Source organism: Eleutherodactylus coqui, chromosome 7, assembly GCF_035609145.1.
Source record: "Eleutherodactylus coqui strain aEleCoq1 chromosome 7, aEleCoq1.hap1, whole genome shotgun sequence".
Lineage (NCBI taxonomy): Eukaryota > Metazoa > Chordata > Amphibia > Anura > Eleutherodactylidae > Eleutherodactylus > Eleutherodactylus coqui.
Genome location: NC_089843.1, coordinates 183381240 through 183388940, shown reverse-complemented (window position 1 = coordinate 183388940; position 7701 = coordinate 183381240).

The following is a 7701-nucleotide window of genomic DNA, read 5'->3' as shown; positions in this document are numbered from 1 at the left end:
TGTCAATTAGGCCCTGAGAGCAGCACGCTCTTACTAGAGATTGGTGTGCTAGTGGTCAAACCTTGATTCAAAGTCATATACCCCTCCCCCCCCCAAAAAAAAACAAAAAAAAACAAAAAGGAAATTTGCAGCACTCCAAGAAATCAAAACCTAGTGAGATTTATTAATTCATGCTCAGTGTGAGCTATACCCAGACTTTCCTCAGGAAATGTGATAGATGTAGGAGGAGATCTAAAGCAATTGCATACTTAACTGCAATTTACAAACAATTTTATAGAACTTTTCAAAGAAAAATGTCCAGTCTCATCATTTCATATACATAAACAACAAGAACAAAAAATGTATAAAAAATATACAAACTATCTGTACAATAATTTTTTAAATAAAATTACTACAAAATCAATGTAAAACAGCATAAATATCAAGTACATGTCTAAATCAAAAGGTGGGTAAGATAGAGAGCCACTCACTGCTTCCTATGCATTTTGTGCTGCATGGTCACCATGCATCTGTGATGTGACCAAAAATAGAGTTTCAGTGCAGCTCACAAATAAATTAAAGGGGTTGTCCCGCGAAAGCAAGTGGGGTTATACACTTCTGTATGGCCATATTAATGTACTTTGTAATATACATCGTGCATTAATTATGAGCCATACAGAAGTTATTCACTTACCTGTTCCGTTGCTAGCGTCCTCGTCTCCATGGAGCCGTCTAATTTCAGCGTCTAATCGCCTGATTAGACGCGCTTGCGCAGTCCGGTCTTCTCCCTTCTGAATGGGGCCGCTCGTGCCGGAGAGCTGCTCCTCGTAGCTCCGCCCCGTCACGTGTGCTGATTCCAGCCAATCAGGAGGCTGGAATCGGCAATGGAACGCACAGAGCCCACGGTGCACCATGGGAGAAGACCTGCGGTCCACCGTGGGTGAAGATCCCGGCGGCCATCTTTGCAAGGTAAGTAAGAAGTCACCGGAGCGCGGGGATTCGGGTAAGTACTATCCGTTTTTTTTTTAAAACCCCTGCATCGGGTTTGTCTTGCGCCGAACGGGGGGGCTATTGAAAAAAAAAAAAAACCGTTTCGGCGCGGGACAACCCCTTTAAGTGGCAACTAAAGTAAGTTGGTTATAATTTAATTTATTTACAAGCTGCATTAAGAGCTTTTGCCTGCACCATGGCTGCGCAAAAGCCACAGCAAAAGCCACAGAATACGATCTTACCCTGAGGTTAGCTACACTTCTCGTGCATCATTGTTAGATTAAGAATTGCAATCCTTCCTGTGCTATGTCATTTGTTCATAGGAACATCTTGGACCCCCAATTCCTTGTAATAAAGTCACATTAGCTTTGGACATACGTAATAATGTTTGGTTTCTTATTTTAGGTATCTGGTGGCTTTCACCTCTGCACTAATGACACACAATTATACATAATGTATTGGTAAATCAGTACATCTTTAGGCAATTGGATTTATTAAAATGTTTAAATGTCATGTCTAGACATAATAGCTTGTTCATTTACAAACTTGGTCTGTAGAAATTTTTGAAAACATTTGAAACATATTTATGCTCCCAAGGAAGCTCTATCTTGTACCTAACACAACTTAACAAGACTTTTTTTGAGATTTTTAAAAATCTCCCCCATGGTTGTTTAAAGGGAACCTGTCGTCAACTTTAGGCAACCATAAACTAAGTTGCACCATAAACTAACTTATGGTGCATTTTCACATTCATCTCTATGGGACTGCTCGCACATAGCCTTTTGAAAAGAGTCACGCTGGCTGTGCATGCACTGACTTTGCAGGGGACACTGCAGGAACTATAGACCAGGTGAATGAAAAGATGCTCACCGGACTGCACGTCACTTAAACTATAACTACCATAACTTACTTTATGTTAGTTATAGTTGGTGACAGGTTCCTGTTGAAGGTATAAAGTAATAATAATCAACTTTTAATAGCCTCTCTACTCCAGCTCCATTGCTCTGGTCTCTTCTGCTTTAGTCCCTGCTGTTAAAGGGAAGCAATGCCATCAAGTTAATCATTCACATAACCATTGCAGCCAGTTGCTAGCCTCCATGGTCATATGCTGTTCATGCACACTATCTCCAAGATAACCCCCAATAGAAAGATTTCATGACAAACATGATTCACCCAAGTAAAGTTTAAAAAAAGTATTAAAACACAGACATTCGTTTTAGGAACTGCCGTCCCCTTTACTAATAGAAGGTAGGATAGCAGGTGACGGGCTGAGCTGAAGATGTCGTTATGGCAAATCTGGGTCATCAATAGGTGGGAGAATGTCAAGATCAAAATCAATATCCAAATGTAAATTAAAAGGTTAGGCAAGCTGAGTCAAAAACAGGAGTATCTACAGAAATACCACATGAAGTAGAGAATTGTGGCTTCCTGTCATCATGGTGATACCATGGCTTTGGAAGGCCAACAAAGCACTGGAGATATTTATCTAGAATTTGGTATTCCCTTTCCATCGGTCAATTAGTCTATGGATGAAATGTAGTTTACTAGGAAAGTTTGAAGACCAATCTTTCACAGAAGGCTTTGCAAAATCAGTGAACTGTGAACTGAACTTTACCAGTAATATTGCCACGAACACCTTGTAGAGTGATAATTTCTGCAGTTGTAATAGCAGATAGGAGATTGTTTAAAGGGAACCTGTCAGGTCCACTAAGCTGCCCGAACTGTGGACAGCAGGGTATAGTAATAAGACAGTGATTGTAGTGTTTTGTCACTTATATACCAATCCGATTAGTAGTTTTGCTAATTTTACTATATATATATAGAGTACCCCCTTGGAGTTAGGATTTACACCATGTTTTTAACAGAAAATCACAAGTCAAAGATATCTCAAAGGTTTTCCATCAACTTTAAAGTTGATCTACAGTACTGCATGCAGACAGTATGCAAGGGTGGATATTTTAGGGACTCTGAAATACCATATAATGGCAATACTGTGTGATTGACAAAAGGTCAAACAGTGCCCAAATATAACTGAGCTATACAGCATCCATTTAAAGGGTTTGTTCTGGTGTGTTACAATTTTTTACAAATGGATCCAAATCTGCTAAAAGAGCAAAAGCAGTAGTACTCAGGGTCACACATGTGTATTTGCACAGTGAATAGAATCCATTGATTTCAATGGATTCATTCACCTAACCGTATTTTTTCACATGATTGCACATATGCAGCATGTTCTAATTTGGTGTGTATTTGTGCGCCTCAAGAGGCTATTGAACTCAATGGGTGTGTGTAACTGTGCATGAAATATGCAGGAAACCTGCATATTTGCTGCATATATGCACACAAAATTAATCCGTTTTTGTGCATATTTTTTGTGTGTGCAAATATGCTGTGCATTTGCGCACAAAACCACGCCAGACCGGCCAAAAAACATGGGTATAAAGAATTTTTGAATGCACAAACATGCGGCATATTTTCACAACCGAAATGCTCTTATGCCTGTGTGAATGAACCCCTTCCCTATCCTCTTTACAGCACTGCAGGCTCATTATGATCTTCCCGATCTTTGTTTTGGAACAGCCACCACCTGACGACTGCAGCCTCTGATTGGCACACGCGATTCTCCTGGCATCGTAGCTTCCAGAAGACTGCCACATGATGCTTACATAAGAATGGTACCTGGCTGATGTGGCTTCTGATTGGCTTCAGCGGTCAGGAGGTAGCTATTCCAAAACAAAGACCAGAGAAAGCTGTGTGCCTGCAGCACTGGATTGCTGGGGAAGAGGACGGGTAAGTACCTCTACTTTTATTATCTCAACAGATTTGGATCAATTTTTTTAAATTGTATCATACGCAAACAACCCCTTTAACATCCAGAACTTAAAGGGATTATCGCACAAAAACATAGTCTATAGTTAAATCCAGCTCACATTTATAAACATTTTTGTATTTATATCCCCAGATATTCCAGAGATAATGTTAGAAGAGCGCCACCTAATGTTTCTATTCTGGGCCCATCTCAGTAAATGTTCTAAGAAGGTCACACAGTCTTGCTTCTCTTTTTCCTCCCCCGACTACAGATCAAGCAAAGTTCAACATGACTGTGATAACTTGTAGCAAAAAGTTATTTTAACTTAAGCTTTTGAAAAGCTATTGTGTTCTTACCTTGACACAACAAAAGCTTTGTTAAGCAATTAAAAGGGTAAACAAAATGTGGCAAGGAAAGTTATCAGAGCACAGTCAAGTTAAACTCTCTATATGTGGAGGGATCCTTGGTGTGATGAGTAGCTTCTTCTGAAATTGCGGTGTATTTTCTCTTTTTTTACATCAGTAGTTTTTTATTAAAATTTGTAAAAGTACAAAGAAGATCAAATTTACTGAAACTCAAGACAATCTTGAAATACAACATTGAATAATGCTAAATGTTGACTAGCACATAAGGTATATCATGTTGAGTAGAATTAAGACTGGTTATATTAAGGAAAGAAAGTGTGAAGAAATAAAAGAACAGAAAAAAACTGCAAAGGCGGAGTCACAGAAGAAATATTATTAAGCCAAGGATTCCACATAGGATAGTAACTAAACAAATTGTTACTATGGAGGGCATAACAGTTTTCAAAAAGAGAGACCAGATATATTAGGGCAGTGATAGAAGGAGTCGTGGCAGACTTCCAACTTCTACTCAATAAAAGCTTAGTGGTGAGAAGAACGTGGCAGATCTATTTTCTATAAGTGAGTGGCTATAATTTGCCGTAACAAGGCAATGCTAGACTTTATATGAATAATTTCGCCAGCAATCCTTTGGATATGAAGAAACACTTCTCTCTAGGAGGCCAAAATAGGGCACACCCAAAAGAGATAGTAATTAAAGCCCTTATAGCCACAGTTTCTCCAGCAAAAGTTGCTAGATTCAGGACAACATTTGGCCAACCTAAAAGATGAAATACCATCTAATCGGTAATTTATAGTGGTCTTCTACATAGTAACATAGTATGTAAGGCTGAATCAGGACAATGTCCATCTAGTTCAGCCTGTTTATCCTCCTATGTTGTTGATCCAGAGGAAGGCAAAAACCCCAAGAGGCAGGTGCCAATTAGCCCTTTTGGGGGGAAAATTCCTTCCTGACTACCTAATGGCAATCAGACTAATCCCTGGATCAACCCCTAATAGTTCCTACCTGCCTGTATACCTGGATTAACAATTGACCTAAGATTTATATCCTGTAATATCCTTCCGCTCTAGAAAGACATCAAGTCCCCTTTTAAACTCCTCTATGGATTTTGCCATCACCACATCCTCAGGCAGAGAGTTCCACAGTCTCACTGCTCTTATAATAAAGAACCCTTTTCTGTGTTGGTGATGAAACCTGCTTTCTTCTAGACGTAGTGGATGCCCTCTCGTTACCGTTGCAGTCCTGGGTATAAACAGATAATGGGAGAGATCCTTGTATTATCCCCTCATGTATTTATACATAGTTATTTGATCGCCCCTTAGCCGTCTTTTTTCCAGGATAAATAATCCCAAGCCTCTCTGGGTATTCCAGTGCCTTCTAGTAAGAAGGCACTATGTGTCGATTGATTAGCCCATTTAAAGGACATGAACTATTGATCCAAGGAAAATCTGACCTTTAGATCACTCTCCCAGTTAAGGAGATGAGCCCTTTTGGAGTCTTCTAGATCCCCTAAAAATGTATTATTAAAGATGAGAGAACGTGTTCGGCTCCGCCCCTTTTCGCCCGAACACCGAACTTTGCGAGCAATTCCGTGCTCGGGCGAAAAAAGTTCGGGGGTCGCCGTGGCAGCGCGGGGGGGGGGGGGGGGGGTGCGGCGGGGAGTGGGGGGGGAGAGGGAGAGAGAGAGGGCTCCCCCCTGTTCCCCGCTGCTGCCGCCCGCGCCGCCGCGCCTCTCCCCGCCCCCCGAGGACTGAAGTCCTCGGTAAAGCCGGTGTCCGGGTGCGTAAGTGTTCGTTAAGAACACGTTCGCTCATCTCTATTTATTATAAAAGTACAAACAGTTGATTTGGCAAAAGGTTAAGCATTGAATACGACTATGTGTAGATCAAAGGGGAATTTACTTAACTTCACGAATATGAGATGACCTAATAAAGGAGCAAATTTGGGAATATTTAAGACATCCATCTTTGGAATTCATCTGCTACTTGCTTAGGATGAAAATGTTTGTATTTGGATTATCAGATTTTATTATGTAAGAGATTTCTGCTTTAGGTTAGTATTGCTTAGCTAAATTGCCCATCAACCTTAACGATTTGTTAAACAAGTAGTAAAATGATACGTGTAAAAGTTAGAGATGAGCGAACGTACTCGTCCGAGCTTGATACTCGTTCGAGTATTAGCGTGTTCGAGATGCTCGTTACTAGAGGCGAGTACCACGCGATGTTCGAGTTACTTTCACTTTCATCTCTGAGACGTTAGCGCGCTTTTCTGGCCAATAGAAAGACAGGGAAGGCATTACAACTTCCCCCTGCGACGTTCAAGCCCTATACCACCCCCCTGCAGTGAGTGGCTGGCGAGATCAGGTGTCACCCAAGTATATAAATCGGCCCCTCCCGCGGCTCGCCACAGATGCATTCTGACAGAGATCAGGGAAAGTGCTGCTGGTGCTGGAGCTGCTATAGGGAGAGCGTTAGGAGTTATTTTAGGCTTCAAGAACCCCAACGGTCCTTCTTAGGGCCACATCTGACCGTGTGCAGTACTGTTGAGGCTGCTTTTAGCAGTGTTGCACAATTTTTTTTTTTTTGTATATCGGCCGTGCAGAGCATTGCGTCCGCAGTCTGCAGTCATTGTACAGAGTATAGGGCCAGTACTGGTGAGGCAGGGAAAGAGATATTCAGGCTATATAGGCAGTGGTCTTTTTCCAAAAAATTGGGGAAAAATACTATATTTGGGCTGCCTGTGACCGTCTTCAGTTTACTGCGTGTCTGCTGGGGGTAGTAGTCCTAATTAATACGCAGCTAAGCGTTACAGCAGGCTTGCGCAAAATTGTTTCCTGGATCTGCTGTCTCTGTTACATTAGCGCTGTCATCCCGCCAGAGGAAAAGAGTATACATAATATTATACGCTGCCTACACTATCTATCTGCTGGGGGTAGTAGTCGTAATTAATACGCAGCTAAGCATTACAGCAGGCTTGCGCAAAATTGTTTCCTGGATCTGCTGTGTGTTCTGTAAGGGAAGTCAGCCTCCAACCACAGGCCAATAAGCGGCACATTTAATTACAGCATTCTGTTTCTGCACTACTGGTAATACAGCATGCTGAGGGGTAGGGGTAGGCCTAGAGGACGCGGGCGAGGACGCGGAGGCCCAAGTCAGGGTGTGGGCACAGGCCGAGCTCCTGATCCAGGTGTATCGCAGCTGACTGCTGCAGGATTAGGAGAGAGGCATGTTTCTGGCGTCCCCACATTCATCTCACAATTAATGGGTCCACGCAGTAGACCTTTATTAGAAAATGAGCAGTGTGAGCAGGTCCTGTCATGGATGGCAGAAAGTGCATCCAGCAATCTATCGACCACCCAGAATTCTGCGCCGTCCACTGCTGCAACTCTGAATCCTCTGGCTGCTGCTCCTCCTTCCTCCCAGCCTCCTCACTCCATTACGATTACACATTCTGAGGAGCAGGCAGACTCCCAGGAACTGTTCTCGGGCCCCTGCACAGAATGGGCAGCAATGGTTCCGAATCCTCTCCCACTGGAGGAGTTTGTCGCGACCGATGCCCAA